Raw genomic sequence first — 21,873 nt, forward strand, 5'->3', positions numbered from 1 at the left:
TTTTCAACAGGTCAATGACCCAAAACATAACTCCAGGCTGTGTAAGGGCTATTTGATCAAGGAGAGTGGTGGAGTGCTGCATCAGATGACCTTGCCTCCACAATCACCCGACCTCAACCCAATTGATATGGTTTGGAATGAGTTGGACCGCAGAGTGAAGGAAAAGAAGTCAACAAGTGCTCAGCATATGTGTGAACTCCTTCACGACTGTTGGAAAAGCATTCCTCATGAAGCTTGTTGAGAGAATGCCAAGAGTGTGCAAAGCTGTCATCAAGGCAAAGGTGGCTACTTTGAAGAATCTTAAATATAAAATAGATTTTGATTTGTTTAACACTGTTTCGGTTACTACATGATTCCACATGTGTTATTTCATAGTTTTGATGTCTTCACTATTATTCTACGGTGTAGAAAGATACTTACAAAATAAAGAAACTCTTGAATGAATAGGTGTGTTCAAACTTTTGACTGATACTGTACATTTTTGCCAACACAACCAGCTAAACAGCCTCTTTCAGCAAAAATGGTTTTGGAATTACATTTCTAGCTAATAGACTATGAGTTGTATATTTCCTCTTCCAATTATAATGTAGGGAGGTCAGAATAATTAATAACCATCTACCAAATCTATAATTTTTTTAAATGTTGATTACTTCTTTCCATTATAATACACCTGATGATAGGACAATACGTGTTTATTTTTTTAAAGTAGACTAACTTACTGTAAGATAAATCCTAACCTTTTCAAAAAGTGTGACTATCTATGATCCCCTGCTACCAACTGGATTATTCTAGATGATAAGTGGAGTTTTCCTTTAAACCTCATCACATTCAGATACTATCAGAATTGTGTAAAACCAGTCAGGTAGAAGCATCAATGAGTGCTTGTTCACCTTCATGTGTGTATAGTTATTTGGTTATGATTGCCTGCTGAAACATTAATTCACATCTCTGTTACATACAGTATATTTTCTTGAAGGTAGGGGTCCTGCTGCCTGCTGACCGCCCAGGTTGCACCTTGTTCTTCAGAGGCATCATGCACTTGCCCAGGCACCCTCCTCCCTCCTGCCTCCTGCCTCCCCTCCCCTTCTCGATGTGTACTGAGCTGGGACAATCACAGTGAGATTGCTACAAGTAGTGTCTGGAACGCCCACTAGGGGCTGCACTAGTAGAGGAACAGCACAGAGAGTTCAATACAGCACAACAAGAGAGAGAGCGAGTCAGAGAGCGAGAGGCAGAGAGCGAGTCAGAGAGCGAGCGGGGGAGAGAGAGAGCAAAAGCGAGGAGCACACATTGCTTCCCCATTGCAGCTGTGAGAGGCAGGGAGAGAGGAGAGCTCTCATCTGATCAGCAGTAGTAACAATACAGGGCTACATACATACTTGGCTGAAAGATCAATACAGTCGGCAAAAGATGCTAGGAGAGTGAGAGAGAAGCCTCTTGGAGATCAGTGTACAGCGAGAGAAAGGGACCGGCACCAGAGGGAAGAGAGAGATAAACCGAGGGAAATTGGGTAAGTTAGACTGCATGTTTAAAAAAATATGAAATTGATGTCAGGTATAGCTTTGTTCCTGGCGGGGGTTTGGTTGACGGGGGCAAGATAACAAATATATCAATCAAAACATTATCCTGCTGAGCAGAGGGGCCACAACAATATCCAGCTAATGACTCCTCAGCAGGGACTAAACAGCAGACAACATCAGGAAACTAAACCCCTCTAATATTGTTAGAAACAGTTTCATCAAGCGCTAGAGCAATTTCATGTTACATTAATTGATACTGATACAATTTCACACGACAATGAGTACTCCAAAAGTAATGCAAAAGTACTGCAGACTTTAATGGCAAGCACATTTCATATCACAACAAAATCAGTACTCTTAAAAAGTTTGTTTTTAAATGTACACCTAGTATATGGTTCCGTATCTAGTTACTCTGTATTTCACTGGAAAAATTTAATAAAAACAAAAAAATAATCTTTATCATTACTTAACCTTTTCTAACAATAAATGACATGTTCAATTGATCACATAATGTAGCATGCATTGTATAGATAGGGTTATAGGGTATAGATTTATTCCGTGTGCCGAGTATACAATTTGAAACAAACCCATAACTGACTTGTTTCGTAGGAACACTATCAGTGTCCCTAATTTCCCCTACATATTCAAGTGTCTCAACTAGCCAATGTCACACTGGGTTCTGAGGCTTGTGAATGGCTCACTTAGCAAGAAAATCTGGGGTTGTCATTAATGTCAACAACAAGAAATATCAAAGGAACTTACTGTTTCACCTGCTGTGTACGTGTGAAAAGTGGTGGCGTGTCATATCATACAACTCCGTTCTTTTAAGTTCTGTTTTTACTGCAGACCCCTTAACCACCAGGTCACTGAGTCTTGATCACATTGTTGTCTGAAACTAAACCACTGCTATCATTGTATTTTCGTTTTATTTCCCCAGATCAAATCTAAGCCAAGTATTATTGCTGTTGACTAAGAAAATGACTGTGTATATACATCCAATCATTCCTTTAATGTTGTGTCAGATAAGGATGATATAGTGTGGTTTATATCTCCAGAAATAATATGTTTATCTCATGGTATTCTTTTTTGGGAAACATTTAGCTATATATCTGGTGTTCCTCTAGACAGCATCACCCAGTGAAGGTTACTGTCATATATCTCATGTGTCTAATTGGTCAAAGTCAGCTGAACATATTGTCCATGGACCAGAGAGTCGGAGGTTTGCTGTTAGATATTAGCATGATGTTAACATCTGGTGAGGGGGTGTCCTAGGGCATACTCTTTTGGATGATTTACAGTCTGTACAGAAATCTCACACCATTGCAAAATAACTCTGTTGGTCCATTCTGTGTTGTGATTGTGAGATATAATTTGGTTAATTTTAGGCACCACCTTTGAGTTGTGTCTGATTTTTATGTATGCTGAAAGAGTCTGGCGGTGTAGAGTAGTATTCTTCTGTTCTGAGATATCGTTTGGTTAATTTTAGGCACCACCTTCATGCTGTGTGCAATGTGGATATAGGCTGGCTGTGAGTCTGGAGGTAGAAAGGAATCAGTCTTAGGATTCATCATACCTCCCAGCCTCTCAATTCCCTTCTCCCCTGTGACCCTGTGTCATTAGCATGAGCCATGCTTTCAAAGGTTCCCTAAGTCTGAAAATGTAGATAACATTCTCTCTATTTCATCTACTAAGTAGATCCATCCATCCATAAAGTGTGACTTCGGTTAGAAGCTAGCTTGCTAACCATACAGTGATCAATGAATGTGTGTAAAATGGCTGAAAATCACAAGGCATAATATGTCTGTGCTATATGTTAAGAGAATTGATAGAAAAACATCGTAACCTATTCCTTGTGGACTTTTGTTCATTAATAACGCTTAGAAATAGACTTATTCATTAGGTTAGGTTAAAAATATTGACATCATTAAGTGGTGCTCTTTCTCTTTTTTGCCTCAGCTTGTTTCATTACTCTAGAGCTCAGGACGGTTTCTTTTTGTTCTCTATGTGAATAATTAATATTTACCAGTGTGCCAATGGGTAGCCAAACAACAAGATGATGTTAGTCTATGTGGTCATTAATCATTGACATAATATTTAAATCCTGGGGATTTAGTTCCCTGTTGCGCCCAGCGGTGATTTTGTTAGAGAAGTTTCCCCATTACTCCTCATTATTCTGCATTCAAATGGAGGTATTTCATTCATTTGTATCATCAATCAAATAATGTATTCAGACAAACAGAGCTGCCAAAACACTGTTCAGGTGTACATAATACCAATAGCCAGATCCACCTAAATCTGTACCATTGTGTTTCTCTCGGGCCACTGTAATAAAGAAACTGACAGTGTGATGAACAGCTTCTTGCAAAAAAAATGCAACTGAGGACTTCTGAACAGTCTCTGGTTTCCTCCATCATGCTATCCCATTTCAAGCTTATTTTAGGACAATATTATTACACTTACAATCAAAGGTCATTAGCTAATGACAGTGGATGCATGCAATGCACACTGATGATACAGTATAGAGATGCTGCTATGTGGTTTCTCTAGATTATTCTACCAGTCTTCCACACATCCCTTTGGGGTCACCATGGTCCGTTCTGTCATATTCTCAATCTGTTTGATGAATGCTCTGTAGACCCTGCACTGATTTGTCTGCACCACACACAGAAAAAGCCACACAAGCATTTCCATTTCCCAAAATCAAAGTATAGAAAACAGAAAATAATGAAACACACAAACTCATGCTCATGCAAATCTTCCTACCTATGCAACCCTCTGTTTCCCTGGCGAGAGATAGAGTAAGAGCCCATATGAAATGTACAATGTTACTTATTATCATGCACCCGTGGTAGCATGGCTTTTTTCTCATCACCAGTGGGGGAGTTAAAGTGCATTGGCTTGCAGTGGTGCCAGGCTTCTATTCTGGCCTGTGGAGAAAAGCTCTGGAGACAATCCTCTGGCACAACAAAGCACTAGTGTTGAACTTAGACCATGCCTGTCTTCATTAATGTTTATGATGAATATATTAACTATGAAGATCTTATTACACTGTTTCGGTTTGGCTGCCCAAGGCAGGCTGCATACAGTAGTAGCGTTCTCTGTGTGTCCTCTATTCGAAAGTCTGCATGCTCTTTGAGCACCGAAATGATACCAGACTCAGATAAATGTTAAGTGACAGTGGGCGAGCAACAAGTCAGCAGTTTGGTGGTCAGGAGTCTTATCCGGCAAGATAGATTCCGACTACCTACAGTTTGCTTTGAATTGCAGTGCTGGGCAGAGAAAATCAGCAATCGATGGAGGGCTAAAAAATCCCAGTTATATACTGCTCAGTGACAAAGAACGTTTGTCTTATCAGCTCTGTTTGATCATGCCTGAGCTAACCAGGCGATTGATTGTGCCATAAACCTGAAGGAAATGGGGAGAAAAAAAAAGCATAAATCAAATATGATTTCCAATAGCTGGACAGGAGTTTTGGATTAGCTTTAATTCTCCTCGGATTCACAACAGTATATTACTGCTTGTGTCGACAGAAAACCCAGAGAACACTTAAACTGAACCGCAATAAAAAGTTAAGAAGGATGAGGATGAATGAAGACCATCCATCTTTCAGCTAATAATCATTTGAAACATAGGCCCTCTTTAATTATTTTCGCTATTTTGTTAGGACACTTCTTAGACCAGATCTCTAAAAGTATAGTATGTGGACTTGTTCTCTTTATATTTGTTAAGGTGTTTTGTTTTATTTGATCTTCACAACAGTCATGGGATTTGTTCATCATCCCAAGTTGGGTATAATTTCTGCTTCTCTGATCCAGGTGTAGCAGTATACTATAGGGTGCTTCAAATAAATCATTCTGTAAGGAAGAAACAGTACAGTATCTCTTTAACAAGCATTTGCCTTACGGGTCTCTGAGGTTATTTTTATCCACATTTTCTCCTCCCAACGTTAGGGAACGAGGAGGGCCATGCTAATGACTTCTTATTAGTGGGATGAGAGCAGTGGCGTAATGCAGTGTCTCTGGTCAGAGTTCGCCCCCCCCCCCCCCCCCCACCTTCCCTAAAATCAAAATTAATTGAATGCGTTAGCCAGCCAGCCACTCACAAAGTATAGACTTCCGATTGCTGTCCAAATTGCGACATGACTATGCATCTGCCTATTGAATTGATGATGGACTTTCTGTGGTGCCAGGGCATGTAGCCTATGGCTTTGCTTTAGCTAATAGACCAATGTTTATTGGTAGGCATATTTGGTCGTGATTTTCTCATGTTAAGCCTAACATTTCACAATGCTATACAGTGCATTCGAAAAGTATTCAGATCTCTTAACTTCTTAAATTAAATAAAAATCTTTATAGCTTTATTCTAAAATGTAATAAATAAAAATGCTCCCTCATCAATCTACACGTAATACCCCATAACGAAAATAGGTTTTTAGAAAACATTTATTACAAATAAAAAACAGAAATACCTTATTTACATAAGCATGACCCTTTGCCATGAGACTTGAAATTGAGCTCAGGTGCAGCCTGTTTCCATTGATCATCCTTGAGATGTTTCTACAACTTGAGTGGAGTCCACCTGTGGTAAATTCAATTGATTGGACATGATTTGGAAAGGCTCACACCTGTTTATATCAGGTCTCACAGTGCATGTCAGAGCAGAAACCAAGCCATGAGATCAAAAGAATCGTCCATAGAGTTCTGAGACAGAATTGTGTCGGGGCACAAATCTGGGGAAAGGTACCAAAACATTTCTGCAGCATTGAAAGTCCCCAAGGACACAGTGACCTCCATTCTTAAATGGAACAAGTTTGGAACCACCAAGACTCTTCCTAGAACTGACCACATGGCCAAACTGAGCAATCGGGGTAGAAGGGCCTTGGTCATGGAGGTGACCAAGAACCTGACGGTCATGGAGGTGACCAAGAACCTGACGGTCAATCTGACAGAGCTCCAGAGTACCTCGGTAGAGATGGGAGAACCTTCCAGAAGGACAACCATTTCTGCAGCACTCCACCAATCAGGCCTTTATGGTAGAGTGGTCAGACGGAAGCCACTTCTCAGTAAAATGAGTTTTCCAAAAGGAACCTAAAGGACTCTCAGATCATGACAAACAAGATTCTGTGGTCTGATGAAACCAAGATTTAACTCTTAAGGCCTGAATGCCAAGCGTCACGTCTGGAGGAAACCAGGCACCACTCATCACCTGGCCAATACATCCCGACAATAAAGCGGAAGGGACTGGGAGACTAGTCAGGATCGAGGGGAAAGATGAACGGAGCAAAGTACAGAGAGATCCTTGACGAAAACCTTCTCCAGAGCACTCAGGACCTCAGACTGGGGCAACGGTTCACCTTCCAACATGACAATGACCCTATGCACACAGCCAAGACAACGCAGGAGTGGCTTTGGAACAAGTCACTGAGTTTGAAGGTAGGCCTTGAAATACATCCACAAGTACACCTCCAATTGACTCAAATTATGTCATTTAGCCTATCAGAAGCTTCTAAACCATGACATCATTTTCTGGAATTTTCCAAGCTTTTTAAAGGCACAGTTAACTTAGTGTATGTAAACTTCTGACCCACTGGAATTGTGATACCGTGAATTCTAAGTGAAATAATCTGTCTATAAACAATTGTTGTAAAAATGTATTGTGTCATGCACAAAGTGGATGTCCTAACCGATTGTCAAAACTATAATTTGTTAACCAGAAATGTGTAGAGTGGTTAAAAAACGAGTTTTAATGACTCCAACCTAAGTGTATGTAAACTTCCGACTTCAACTGTAAATGTGATTAGATAAAAAAAATGTTTAATACATTTGAAAACATTTCTAAAATACTGTTTTTGTTTTGTCGTTGTGGGGTATTGTGTGTAGATTGATTAGAGAAAAAACAATTTCATCAATTATTTAATAAGGCTGTAACGTTAAAAAAAGTGAAGTATTCTGAATTATTTTCTATTGCACTGTCCAGTACATGGTGTTACAGGGCGTCCATTTAGACTCCTGGCTTGCCTCAATAATGTAATTACTTGTTCAGTAATTGAAGTTTGAAATTCAAATATTGCAGATAAAAAAATATATTTTCTATTCAACAGCATATTAATCAGCAGCCATTTAAAAAAAAATATATATACAACTGTCCTGTATAGCCTACCTGAACCAGCATGACAAGAGCTTTCCTTGTGCTATCATCTCCCAGCTTGGATAGAAGGTTGTTGTGTGCAAAACCAATCAATTAATGCCAATCTCAATTGGTTTTCTATGGAGAAGCCTATAGTAGCTGTTCCCACATGCTTCAAGAGGGCCACCATTGTTCCTGTTCCCAAGAAAGCTAAGGTAACTGAGCTAAATGACTACCGCCCCGTAGCACTCACATCCGTCATCATGAAGTGCTTTGAGAGACTAGTCAAGGACCATATCACCTCCACCCTACCTGACACCCTAGACCCACTCCAATTTGCTTACCGCCCAAATAGGTCCACAGACGATGCAATCTCAACCACACTGCACACTGCCCTAACCCATCTGGACAAGAGGAATACCTATGTGAGAATGCTGTTCATCGACTACAGCTCGGCATTCAACACCATAGTACCCTCCAAGCTCGTCATCAAGCCCGAGACCCTGGGTCTCGACCCCGCCCTGTGCAACTGGGTACTGGACTTCCTGACGGGCCGCCCCCAGGTGGTGAGGGTAGGCAACAACATCTCCTCCCCGCTGATCCTCAACACTGGGGCCCCACAAGGTTGCGTTCTGAGCCCTCTCCTGTACTCCCTGTTCACCCACGACTGCGTGGCCACGCACGCCTCCAACTCAATCATCAAGTTTGCGGACGACACAACAGTGGTAGGCTTGATTACCAACAACGATGAGACGGCCTACAGGGAGGAGGTGAGGGCCCTCGGAGTGTGGTGTCAGGAAAACAACCTCACACTCAACGTCAACAAAACTAAGGAGATGATTGTGGACTTCAGGAAACAGCAGAGGGAACACCCCCCTATCCACATCGATGGAACAGTAGTGGAGAGGGTAGCAAGTTTTAAGTTCCTCGGCATACACATCACAGACAAACTGAATTGGTCCACTCACACAGACAGCATCGTGAAGAAGGCGCAGCAGCGCCTCTTCAACCTCAGGAGGCTGAAGAAATTCGGCTTGTCACCAAAAGCACTCACAAACTTCTACAGATGCACAATCGAGAGCATCCTGGCGGGCTGTATCACCGCCTGGTATGGCAACTGCACCGCCCTCAACCGTAAGGCTCTCCAGAGGGTAGTGAGGTCTGCACAACGCATCACCGGGGGCAAACTACCTGCCCTCCAGGACACCTACACCACCCGATGTCACAGGAAGGCCATAAAGATCATCAAGGACATCAACCACCCGAGCCACTGCCTGTTCACCCCGCTATCATCCAGAAGGCGAGGTCAGTACAGGTGCATCAAAGCTGGGACCGAGAGACTGAAAAACAGCTTCTATCTCAAGGCCATCAGACTGTTAAACAGCCACCACTAACACTGAGTGGCTGCTGCCAACACACTGACACTGACTCAACTCCAGCCACTTTAATAATGGGAATTGATGGGAAATGATGTAAATATATCACTAGCCACTTTAAACAATGCTACCTTATATAAATGTTACTTACCCTACATTATTAATCTCATACGCATACGTATATACTGTACTCTATATCATCGACGGTATCCTTATGTAATACATGTATCACTAGCCACTTTATACTATACTATGCCACTTTGTTTACATACTCATCTCATTTGTACATACTGTACCCGATACCATCTACTGTATCTTGCCTATGCTGCTCTGTACCATCACTCATTCATATATCCTTATGTACATATTCTTTATCCCCTTACACTGTGTACAAGACAGTAGTTTTGGAATTGTTAGTTAGATTACTTGTTATTACTGCATTGTCGGAACTAGAAGCACAAGCATTTCGCTACACTCGCATTAACATCTGCTAACCATGTGTATGTGACAAATAAAATTTGATTTGATTTGATTTAGTAGGTACAGTAAGGCGCCGTCTTGCATTTTTGTGTCAAATGTTTTCATTACGGCCTATTGGTCTATATTGCAGGCCGACTGTTTTCTATACTGAGTATTGTCATTTATCTCAATCTCTTTATTCATAGACTCATTAACGGACACTCTTACTGACAGTTGTGGCTGCTTTGCGTGATGTATTGTTGTCTCTACCTTCTTGCCCTTTGTACTGTTATCTGTGCCCAATAATGTTTGTACCATGTTTTGTGCTTCTACCATGTTGTTTTGCTAGCATGTTGTTGTCATGTTGTGTTGCTACCATGCTGTGTTGTCATATGTTGCTGCCATGCTATGTTGTTGTCTTTAGGTCTCTCTTTATGTAGTGTTGTGTTGTCTCTCTTGTCGTGATGTGTGTTTTGTCCTATATTTTTATTTAATTTATTCTTCATTTTAATCCCAGCCCCCATTACTGCAGGAGGCCTTTTGCCTTTTGGTAGGCCGTCATTGTAAATAAGAATTTGTTCTTAACTGACTTGCCTAGTTAAATAAAGGTTCAATAAATAATAACAAAAAAAATTATATTGACAACCCAGACTGTCTTTCCTGAGACATTGTGCATCATGTGTCCATTGCGCTGCACATAATTTAAACGTAGTCTTGAATGATGCATTACAAGATATACCAGAGATAAGGGACTGTTTATATTGCAACCACACAACTAAACCGCCAGTTCACCAGTATGAACCAAATCACAAACCACTTTTTTTTAGTTTGAGCCCTCAAGAACTGTTGTCCACTTAAGATGATCATCTGTTTGCATCTGCTGTCCAGTATCAGTACAACCTGTCCCAGAGATTCCTATACAGTTAATCTCTTTCCTTAACGTGTTGAGGGCAGCAATTAAGGAGAATGTGAGAGGCTTAGCTAAAGATGTTGCAGAACTTCGGTATTTGAAGCACCACTCCCTTCTGCCTGGTTTCCCTGATGTCGCTAAAGCAATCAAGCTGTTTTTAACCATCCCTTTAACTGTCACTTTTGCAGAGAGATCATTTTCTAAATAAATCTCATAAAGAACTACCTAAGAAGTATTAGGCTCTCGTTCTGATATGCGCTTTTGAACACCTGAGTAAGGTAAACTCATTGCACTGGGGGTGTCTTAGTCTTTACCACAGCATTTGTTCACCGATATCCCCCTACTTTCAATCATTTCATTTTCAAGCACTTCGACCAGTCACATTCTTGAAGCCCAAGAAACAGGTACTTAGCTTGCTAGTAGATTTGGAAATTAAAAAGGGTTATGAATTACTTTTTGGAGGGTTACTGTCAAAATGATTTATTAAATGAAGAAAAAATATACAGATGTCAGACAGGCGCATGGGGCCCCAAGAGCTTGTGTGTGTCCGGTACAATTTCTTTCCACAGCATCCATGCATCTATTATGCTGGTCTATTCTGTGTATAGCTTCTGCCAAGGGTTTCCAACTCTTAAACTTCTCTGAATCAAACCCATCTTTAAAAAGTTCTTAGGGATAGCCTCCTTTTTTTTCAATTTTATCCTAAAATGACAAACAAACAAGGATATGCATTTTCTTGGTACCATTTGAAAGGAAACACTTTGAAGTTTGTGGAAATGTGAATTGAATGTAGGAGAATATAACACAATAGATCTGGTAGGAGAAAATGCAAAGAAAAAAACAAGTTTTTTTCCTACCACCATCTTTGAAATGCAACAAAGGTCCCACATCTAGCCATCACTGTGTTTGTAATTTCGATTTTCTTAGATGCAATTTTTTTAGATGCAAGAGACACCTGAGCCGAAGGGTAAATATGTTTTGGGTGTTTAGTATCTTTCTCTTCATATCTGTATTGCAGTTTCAGATGCTGCTTCCTAATAGTGTGTAGATAAAACGCCTTCATTAAGTATTCACACCCCTTAACATTTTCTACATTTTGTTTTGCTACAACCTGAATGTAAAATTGATTACATTTAGATTTTTTTTGTGTCGCTGCCCTACACACAATACCCTATAATATCAAAGTGGAATTATGTTTTTACAAGTGAATAGAAAATGAAAGCTGAAAATGTTTTGAGTCAATAAGTATTTAACCCCTTTGTTATGGCAAGCCTAAATACGTTCAGGAGTAAACATTTGCTTAACAAGCCAAATAATAAGTTGCAATAATAGTGTTGACTACCTCATGAAATGACGACCTCATATCTGTACCCCACACATACAAGTGAACTTATTAATTACTCTTTGGAAGGTGTATCAATACACCCAGTCACTACAAAGACACAGGCGTCCTTCCTAACTCAGTTGCCGGAGAGGAACAAAACCACTCAGGGATTTCCACCAGACACCAGGAGATTAATTTACCTTTCAGCAGGACAATAACCTGAAACATAAGGCCAAATCTACACTGGTTGCTTGCTTACTAAGAAGTATGAGGATTCTGTGTTATGCACTATAGCCCGTTACCATATGTGATTGAATATTATCTGCTGTTGGCTTGTGTGTATGTATGTGTTATACAACATAGCTGAATTGAGACATTGTTAACAGTTGGAAAAATACAGAATAACATGAAGACAGGAACTGTGCAATGAGTTGGGGGGGGGCACATTCAGAACGTAGTGTTGCGAGAACAAACGTTATTTTGTTAGATAACAGAAGCCAGGTGCCTGATAACTGTATATTCTACACAACTACAACACTGACCGCTGGAGCGCCAGGGGGCAGGGACCAGCTCTACGCCAACAATCAACGATAGGCTGGGTGAGTCTAAACCACGCCCAGTCTCTACTCTGACAGGCCGGCTAGGAACCAGGAACTACTTCTGTCAAGAGTATATTATAATATCTTTGTCAGGAACAAGTCAGTTCTCTGTTTGCCCTGCGAGGTGGGACAGAGAGCCCGTATATATGAAAATTGCATTTAACACTTATTGCTTAGCTAATAAAAAGTACATAGTATACAATCGGTGACTCATTGTCATATTTATCCTGATACCAGATTCGATTGACGCAACCCTAACAGAAGACAATGGCTGAGTGGCAAAGTTTTGACTTTAATCTACTTCAAAATCTATGGCAAGACCTGAAAATGGTTGTCTAGAAATGACAACCAATTTGACAAAGATTGACACATTATTTTAAGAATAATAGGCAAATATTGCACAAAGCTCTTAGAGACTTACCCAGAAAGACTCAAAGCTGTAATCGCTGCCTGTCACTCCCTGACCTTAGAGAGCCTGTTAATTTCTCTATTTGGTCAGGTCAGGGTGTGATTTGGGTGGGCATTCTAGTTTGTCTATTTCTTTGTTGGCCTAGTATGGTTCCCAATCAGAGGCAGCTGTTTATCATTCTCTGATTGGGGATCATACATAGGCAGCCCTTTTTCCCACCTTCAGTTGTGGGATCTTGTTTTCTGTATAGTTTATTTTGCCTTACAGAACTGTGCGCTTTCATTTTTGTCATTATTTTGCTTTTGTTGTCATGAATAAAAAGTACGATGTACGCCTACCACGCTGCACCTTGGTCCAGTCATTCCACAAACGAGAGCTGTAACACTGCCAAAGGTGCTTCTGCAAAGTATTGACTCAGGGTGTGAATACTTACAGTACCAGTCAAAAGTTTGGACACACCTACTCATTCAATGGTTTTTCTTTATTTCTACTATGGTAGAATAATAGTGAACTATGAAATAACACACATGGAATCATGTAGAGTGTTGAGGGGGGAATATTTAATCTGAAAACTAACTGTTATTGGCAGAAAGGTCTGGAACTCTTTGTTATTGGTCTATATTATCTTATACCGCCTGGTGATGTCACCATCAAGCCACAACTCCATCCATCCAGAAGGTCCTGTGTATATTGCATTTTCAACCAGCAACTCTCAGGAAATTACATTTGGTCGACATTTCTTCACAGTTTTACAGTTTTTGTTTTATCAGCTTTTCTACGATATAATACAGAAAATTGGAAAAATATAATTTTGACCACACTGGGCCTCAAAGGCATTTTGAGTCAGTCCAATGGCCTTGCTTATTTGTGCCAAATACGATCTAATGGGTTTCTGTAAGCTAACCTTTTGTCACAAACTGATCTGTTTCACATGTTTTTGTGATTATCTCCACCCCCCTCCAGGTGTCGCCCGCCTTCCCCATTATCCCCTGTGTATTTATACCTGTGTTCTCTGTTTGTCTGTTGCCAGTTTGTTTTATTTTGTCAAACCTACCAGCTTCCCTCTACTCCTGTCTCTCGATTGTTCCTGTTTCCTAGTTTTACCGGTGTTGACCATTCTGCCTGCCCTGACCCTGAGCCGGCCTGCCATCCCATACCTTTGCCCCACCTTTCTGGATTACTGACCTTTGCTTTCCCTGACCCTGAGCCTGTCAGCCATCCTGTACCTTTGCCCCACCTTTCTGGATTACTGACCTTTGCTTGCCCTGACCCTGAGCCTCCCTGCCGTCCTGTACCTTTGCCGCACCTATCTGGATTACTGACCTCTGCCTGACCTTGACCCGCCTTTTGCCTACTCCTTTTCGATTTAATAAACAGTTGTTACTTCGATGTTGTCTGCATTTGGGTCTTACCTGAAACGTGCTACCTTTATTTAACCAGGTTATTCTCTTGAGAGACCTGGACCTAGACAGCAGCATCAACACATTAGTTTCTGACAATTTTAATATAAAAAGCAGCACGGTTGTACATGACACAGGTTTCGAGAAAAAAAAGCATTGAAGTGCAATATGTCAAATCACAGGGCCATTACAGTATCAACATATGAAATAGTATCAACACAGCATAAAATAGTATCAAATATTATCAAATACTTCAACATGCTTTCTTACATAAGGCAAGACCGACTAGTGACAGGGTGACAACCAGAAACAACTACATGCCTCAACAACCTGTTATTCTATTTGTTGTTTGAACTCCTCTAGGGACACCAGGTCCTGTGGCTTTAGGTTGACTTGGAGGGAATTCCAACACCAGGGGGATGAGTAATGAAAATACTTTTTTCCATGCTCTGTTCTAATGTTCAGGACTGTTAGCATACTCAGATTTGTGTTTCCAGTTTCCAGTCAATGATTCAATATTTCAGTGGGTCCTAGGCTATATAATTGTACATATTTGAGCCAATGTTATAAAAATTACTTGAGTAGATGTCACGACTTCCGCCGAAGATGGTCCCTCTCCTTGTTCGGGCGGCGTTCGGCGGTTGAAGTCGCCGACCTTCTAGCCATCGGATCCTTCTAGCCTCTCTGGGATATGTGGAATGGTAGCATCCCACATCGCCAACAGCCAGTGAAAGTGCAGGGCGCCAAATTCAAAACAACAAAAATCTCATAATTAAAATTCCTCAAGCATACAAGTATTTTACACAATGTTAAAGATAAAATTCTTGTTAATCCAGCCACAGTGTCTGATTTCAAAAAGGCTTTACAGCGAAACGAAACGATTATGTTAGGTCACCACCAAGTCACAGAAAAACACAGCCATTTTTCCAGCCAAAGAGAGGAGTCACAAAAAGCAGAAATAGAGATAAAATTAATCACTAACCTTTGATCTTCATCAGATGACACTCATAGGAATTCATGTTGCACAATACATGTATGTTTTGTTCGCTAAAGTGTATATTTTTATAAAAAAAATCTAATTTTACATTAGCGCGTTACGTTCAATAGTTCTAAAACATGTGGTGATTTTGCAGAGAGCCACATCAATTTACAGAAATACTCATCATAAATGTTGATGAAAATACAAGTGCTATACATGGAATAAGAGATATACTTCTCCTTAATGCAACCGCTGTGTACAGCGTTCAGACAACAAAGCAGCCAAAAAGATATCCGCCATATTGTGCAGTCAACATTAGTCAGAAATAGCATTATAAATATTCACTTACCTTTGATGAGCTTCATCAGAATGCACTCCCAGGAATCCCACCATCTGTGGGTCCGCAGAGGTCACACTGACGGTCGGTGTCGGGTTGGTTCCTCTGGGGATCGAGGCAGCAGGCAGGGCGCTCTGGCGTCACCCCAGGTTAGCCGGCACCATTCTCACCCAGAGCCCTCTGTTGCACAGATGTTTGTGTTTGTCATTTTCCCTGTGTTTTCCCCGTATTCCCAGCATAAGGCACTCGTCGTTTCAGGCGCGGCTGGGAATTTTATTGACAGAGCTTTAGACCATAGTTTAGGGATCCCCATCGTTCCCATGGATGTGCCTTTCCCCGTTCACGCCTTAGATAGTCGACCATTAGGGTCAGGGTTGATTAGGGAGGTCACCGCTCCTTTGGGCATGGTGACGCAGGGGGGTCATACGGAGAGAATTAGTCTCTTCCTTGTTGACTCTCCTGCGTTTCCCGTGGTGCTGTGCCTACCCTGGTTAGCTTCTCATAACCCTACTGTTTCTTGGCTACAGAGGGCTCTCACGGGTTGGTCGCGAGAGTGCTCAGGTAGGTGTTTAGGGGTTTTCGTTGGTGCTACTGCGGTGGAGAGTCCAGACCACCGTGCGCATTCCCCCTGAACATGCCGATTTGGCTCTCACCTTCTCCAAAAAGAACGCGACTCAATTACCACCTCATGACGGGGCGATTGTGCAATAGATCTCCTAGTAGACACTGCACTTCCCAGGAGTCACGTGTATCTCATCTCACAGGCGGAGATGGAGGCTATGGAAACATATGTCTCTGAATCCCTGCGTCAGGGGTACATTCGGTCCTCCACTTCACCCGCCTCCTCGAGTTTTGTTTTTTGTGAAGAAGCAGGAGGGCTGTCTGCGCCCGTGTATTGACTATTGGGGTCTGAATCAGATCACTGTGAGGTATAGTTACCCGCTACCGCTCATGGCCACAGCGACAGAGTCAATGCACGGGGCGCGCTTCTTCACCAAATTAGATCTCAGGAGAGCTTACAACCTGGTGCGTATCCGAGAGGGAGACAAGTGGAAGACGGCTTTCAGTACCACCTCTGGGCACTATGAGTACCTCGTCATGCCGTACGGGTTGATTAACGCGCCAAGATTTTCAGGGACCTGCACGGGCAGGGTGTAGTGGTGTATATTGATGACATTTTGATATACTCCGCTACACGCGCCGAGCATGTGTCCCTGGTGCGCAGAGTGCTTGGTCGCCTGTTGGAGCATGACCTGTAGGTCAAGGCTGAGAAATGCCTGTTCTTCCAACAGTCCGTCTCCTTCCTAGGGTATCGCATTTCCACCTCAGGGGTGGAGATGGAGAGTGACCGCATTGCAGCCGTGCGTAATTGGCCGACTCCCACCAAGGTAAAGGAGGTGCAGCGGTTCTTAGGGTTTGCCAACTACTACTAGGGGTTTTGGTCAGGTAGCGGCTCCCATTACCTCACTGCTGAAGGGGGGCCTGGTGCGCTTGCAGTGGACAGCTGAGGCGGACAGGGCTTTTAGTCACCTGAGAGCTCTGTTTACCTCGGTTCCCGTGCTGGCCCATCCGGATCCCTCTTTGGCATTCATAGTGGAGGTGGATGCGTCCGAGGCTGGGATAGGAGCTGTGTTCTCTCAGCGCTCAGGTACGCCACCGAAGCTCCGTCCCTGTGCCTTCTTCTCAAAGAAGCTCAGCCCAGCGGAGCGAAACTATGATGTGGGGGACCGGGAGTTGTTGGCTGTCGTCAAGGCTTTGAAGGTGTGGACACATTGGATTGAGGGGGCTAGACACCCCTTTCTCATCTGGACTGACCACCGCAATCTGGAGTACATCCGGGCAGCGAGGAGACTGAACCCTCGCCAGGCAAGGTGGGCCATGTTTTTCACGCGTTTGTGTTTACCCTTTCAGACCAGGCTCCCAGAACACGAAGGCAGATGCATTGTCCCTGCTGTATGACACAGAGTAGTGGCCCATGGATCCCACTCCCATGGATCCCATGGATCCCATGGATCCCACTCCCATACTTCCAGCCTCCTGCCTGATGGCGCCGGTAGTGTGGGAGCTGGACACGGACATTTAGCAGGCATTATGTGAGGAGCCCGCTCCCGTCCAGTGTCCCGCTGGGCGTCTGTACCTCCCGTCTGCTGTCTGTGACCGGTTGATCTATTGGACACACACGTCACCCTCCTCTGGTCATCCTGGCATCGGTCGGAGAGTGCGCTGTTTGAGCGGGATGTACTGGTGGCCTACCTTGACTAAGGACGTCAGAGTTTGTTTCCTCTTGCTCGGTGTGCGCCCAGTGTAAGGCTCCTAGGCAGCTGCCCGGAGGTAAGCTACACCCCTTACCCGTTCCACAGCGGCCTTAGTCGCACCTGTCAGTGGATTTTCTTACTGATCTTCCACTCTCACAGGGTAACACTGCGATCCTGGTCGTTGTGGATCATTTCTCTAAGTCCTGTCGTCTCCTCCCTCTGCCCGGTCTCCCTACGGCCCTACAAACTGCGGAGGCCTTGTTTACACACGTCTTCCGGCACTACGAGGTGCCTGAGGATGTAGTGTCTGAAAGGGGTTCCCAGTTCACGTCTAGGGTCTGGAAGCCGTTCATGGAAGGTCTGGGGGTCTCGATCAGCCTTACTTCCGGGTTTCACCCCAAGAGTAATGGGCAGGTGGAGAGAGTGAACCAGGATGTGGGCAGGTTTCTGCGGTCTTATTGCCAGGACCAGCTGGGGGAGTGGGCGGAGTTCATGCCCTAGGCCGAGATGGCACAGAACTCGCTCCTCCACTCCTCCACTAACATCTCTCCCTTCCAGTGCGTACTAGGGTACCAGCCGGTTCTGGCGCCTTGGCATCAGGGTCAGACTGAGGTTCCTGCGGTGGACTACTGGTTCAGGCGTGCGGAGGAGACATGGGAAGCTGTCCGTGTCTACCTCAGCAGGCCGTGATGCGCCAGAAGGGTAATGCAGATCGCCACCGTAGTGAGATCCCGGTGTTCGCACCGGGGGACCGGGTCTGGCTCTCGACCTGAAACCTGCCCCCCCACCTGCCCTGACGGAAGTTGGGTCCATCTATTGGACCCATCTATGCTGCAGGAGTTCCACCGTCATTGTCCGGATCGGCCTGCGCCTCGCCCTCCGGGTCGTCCCCGAGGCCTGTGTCGACGCGCTGCTCTAGCAGTGCGTCGGGGGGGGGGGGGGGGGGGTGGAAGTCGCGGACCTTCTAGCCATCGCTGATCCTCTTTTCATTTTCCTTTTGGTTTTGTCTTGTCTTGTATCACACCTGATTCCAATCCCATTCATTATTATTTTTAATTTTTTAACTCTCTGTTCCCCCTTATTGTCCTTGTTGGGGATTGTTTGTTTGTAAGCTATGTGCAAGATATGTTCTGGCGACAGGTTTTGTACCCACTTGTATTATTTTGTATATTTTGGTTTTCTGAGGTTTTGAGCACTGATTAAACTGCTCCGTTTTATACTAAGTTCGATCTCCTGCGCCTGACTTCCCTGCCACCAGCACGCACCCTTACAGTAGACGCTAAAAGGCATTTTTTTATCTCATAATGCCATTCAGGCTGCTGTAATATTAAAGTTTGGTAACATTTTACTTGACACCTAGTGTCATAAAACGTTATGAAACTGTCATAACCATGTCATAATATGTCATGTCATATGGTTGGGATGTTTGGTGTTCCTAATATTTGGTATACACAGTGTATATAAAACATAGGAAAGAGCATTTTTGATTGCACTGGGCCTTTAAGAAAAGGTCAAGGTCACAGTGATTCAACATGTTCAGTAGGTCCCATATACCCTTATAGTTAAGTAGGTTCTGAGGGAATATAGGGCTGAGAGAACAGATGTTTGAGGGATCATAAGGCTGAAGGATCATATAGTTGATGGAACATAGGGCTGAAGGATCATAGAGTTGAGGGAACATAGGGTAGAGTGAACATAGCGCTGAGGGAAAATAGGGCTGAAGGAACATGGGGGAACATGGGGCTGATGGAACATAGGGTGGACCCCATTTTTAAATCTATATGAGCTTTAATCCTAAATAATGTGGAAACAAATCAGGATTGCACTGCCACTGCCACTCTCAAGTTAATTGACATGTGATTAAGGACTAAAACAATTGTTTGTTCCAGTGAAGATTCCATATGTCTGCAATTAGAGAGAATGGTCTCATTAACCTAATAATGATCTTATTGCTCACAAATGGAGGCCTCATTCCCATTCTGAGTGCATGTACGCACACACACACACACCACTATTGTAACTGCTGGTCCATTTATCACACTAGCCACAGTATGAAAGCATGCAGGACACTAAAATATGCTTGCATAATTTGAGTTGTTTCAATTTTTAGTTCCGTAAAGCTAAAGGTTTCAAGTTTCAAAGTTCATTCACCATGTGCACAAGATACAGCAGGTGTAAACATCTTAATCACAGAAGGATCTTAACAAATCAGATGTAGAAGAATACATAATTGGCTAAATACACCAGAGTACAGTCTTTGTCTGCAGTTCTGTTTCAAACTTATTTTGTGGCTGTTATCCACCCTTTCAAACAGCCTCTGAGTGCGGAATGCTTACATTAGTGATTCTTGTCACTGGGCTTTCATTGTCAGTGTCAAAGCCTTATTGCCAAAGGACCGAGTGAACCAATGTCCGTGTTGTTTACTGTGCCTGCATCAGAACTGACAATGAAAGCCAATGGGAAATAGAGGTTTCATTCTCCCCTGTCCAGTGTTCATGTTTTTATTGTGTCCACAGCTATCTTTCTACTGTGTCTTCTGTGTTGTTTCTACCGTTTCTCCTGTATCTACAGTAGGCGACTGGACCAATTAAAAGGTGTTGTATTAATTATTTTGGGTTTCAGCATTATCAGAATGGCTTAAAATGACTTCCTGATGGCTCCTGGGCAGTGGTATTAATGACAGCTGTGGCACTGATTTAAATTCACTCAGTAATTAAACAAACATCATTGATTTCCCAATTACACTTTTCTCTTGGCTCCCTCACTCGCATTACCCTGCCTTCATGCCTGCCTGGCTCACTGGCTTCCCAGCCCCCCTGCAGCTGTAGGCCAATCAGATAATTGTAATTTGTGAAATGAGCAACAGTCAATTCCAGTTAGACAGTGGTCAGACACATTGATATTCCGTGCGCTGTTGAAAACCTTTCCTTCCTCTTGCTAATTGACAGTGGAAACAGGGGCATTTTTGCTTGAAACCGAGTTTGGATTATCATAATGTCTGTGTGTCAAAGAGGAATACAACTGTTTTGAACAAAGAATACAACTCTGTTGAGCGCTTTATCAAGAGAATCTTACTATGTGGCAAAAAATGTATCTGAATCTTTATTTGAACTACTCAGTTCTATTTTTTAACATGAGGATAAGTAGATGGGGTTAGGGCTTCACGATATGGGAAAAACATTTATTAAGATCCCCCCCCCCAAATATTGCAATTTCAATTCTTCGCGCTATATACATCAAAATTGGGGAAACTGTTGGAATCATAGAAATAGAATGATTTATTTTAAGAAGCGAAGAGGAAAGCAGCATTGTTCTGGTTTGAAACAATTTGTTGACAGTATTTCACCTAACAGAACAGCATGCAAGCTTATTGTGAATCTAACGAGGAGGCGGAACTGTGCTGCTTGAGTGACAGGGGGCGGGCTTGGTTTGTGCGGGAAAGCAGCCGTAAGAGGAGAAAAAAAAGTATATTATCAAAACGGATGTTACACGTGGCTGAGATGCGTTTCAAAATATTGCATGTGATATGGATTTCTTGCGATATGACTACAGCACATGTCAATATTGCAATTTCGATGTGAATTTGATGAATTTTGCAGACATAGATGAGGTTTTCTTGTGTTGGTGGTCTTTTAGCAGTTAAGAGGATAAATGAGGTTTGCTTGTGTTGGTGGTCTTTCAGCTGCTAGTTCTCCCCATCTGTGCGGGCAGATGGAGGACAGCTCCCACATAGCTATGTCTGCTGCCAAGTCTTGTCTATCCTGCTCTGTAGTTAAAAGGAAAGGACTCGGCTACTGCTCAGCATCATAGCTTCACCAGTATCCGTGTTTTGTGGTGTGGTGATTGTTCTGCTGAGGGTAGTGTAAACAAATCTTAGTGTTATCATGTTAAGAGCCCAATCCTGGAGGTGAAAGTTATTCCCCTGTGGGGGAAGTTGTAGACCAAGGGAGAGGGTGTCAGAGTCTAGGGTTGGATTCTCTTTCTTTTCGTTGGAGCCTCCAAGTTGCCTCATTGATGCTCAAAGAAGCTTGTGACAAGAAATGCTTAGTGTTGCCATGCCAATCAGTTTGTGGCCTTTTAATATATAGTTGATGTCGGACGTTAGCATACACTTAGGTTGGAGTCATTAAAACTTGTTTTTCTACTTTGTGCATGACACAATACATTTTTATTTTCCAA

General features: G+C 42.9%; 1 protein-coding gene across 1 annotated transcript in view; it reads left to right on the forward strand.

The window, feature by feature from the left end:
* Positions 1-1,292: 1,292 nt before the first annotated feature.
* The window catches only part of LOC139376075 (tenascin R (restrictin, janusin)), a 153,944-nt gene continuing 133,363 nt past the window's right edge, over positions 1,293-21,873 (forward strand). The window contains exon 1 of the mRNA XM_071118234.1: positions 1,293-1,510. The gene's annotated coding sequence lies outside the window, so the exon portion shown is untranslated. The remainder of the gene's footprint in view (positions 1,511-21,873) is intronic.

The sequence above is a fragment of the Oncorhynchus clarkii genome, chromosome 20, assembly GCF_045791955.1.
Source record: "Oncorhynchus clarkii lewisi isolate Uvic-CL-2024 chromosome 20, UVic_Ocla_1.0, whole genome shotgun sequence".
Classification (NCBI taxonomy): domain Eukaryota; kingdom Metazoa; phylum Chordata; class Actinopteri; order Salmoniformes; family Salmonidae; genus Oncorhynchus; species Oncorhynchus clarkii.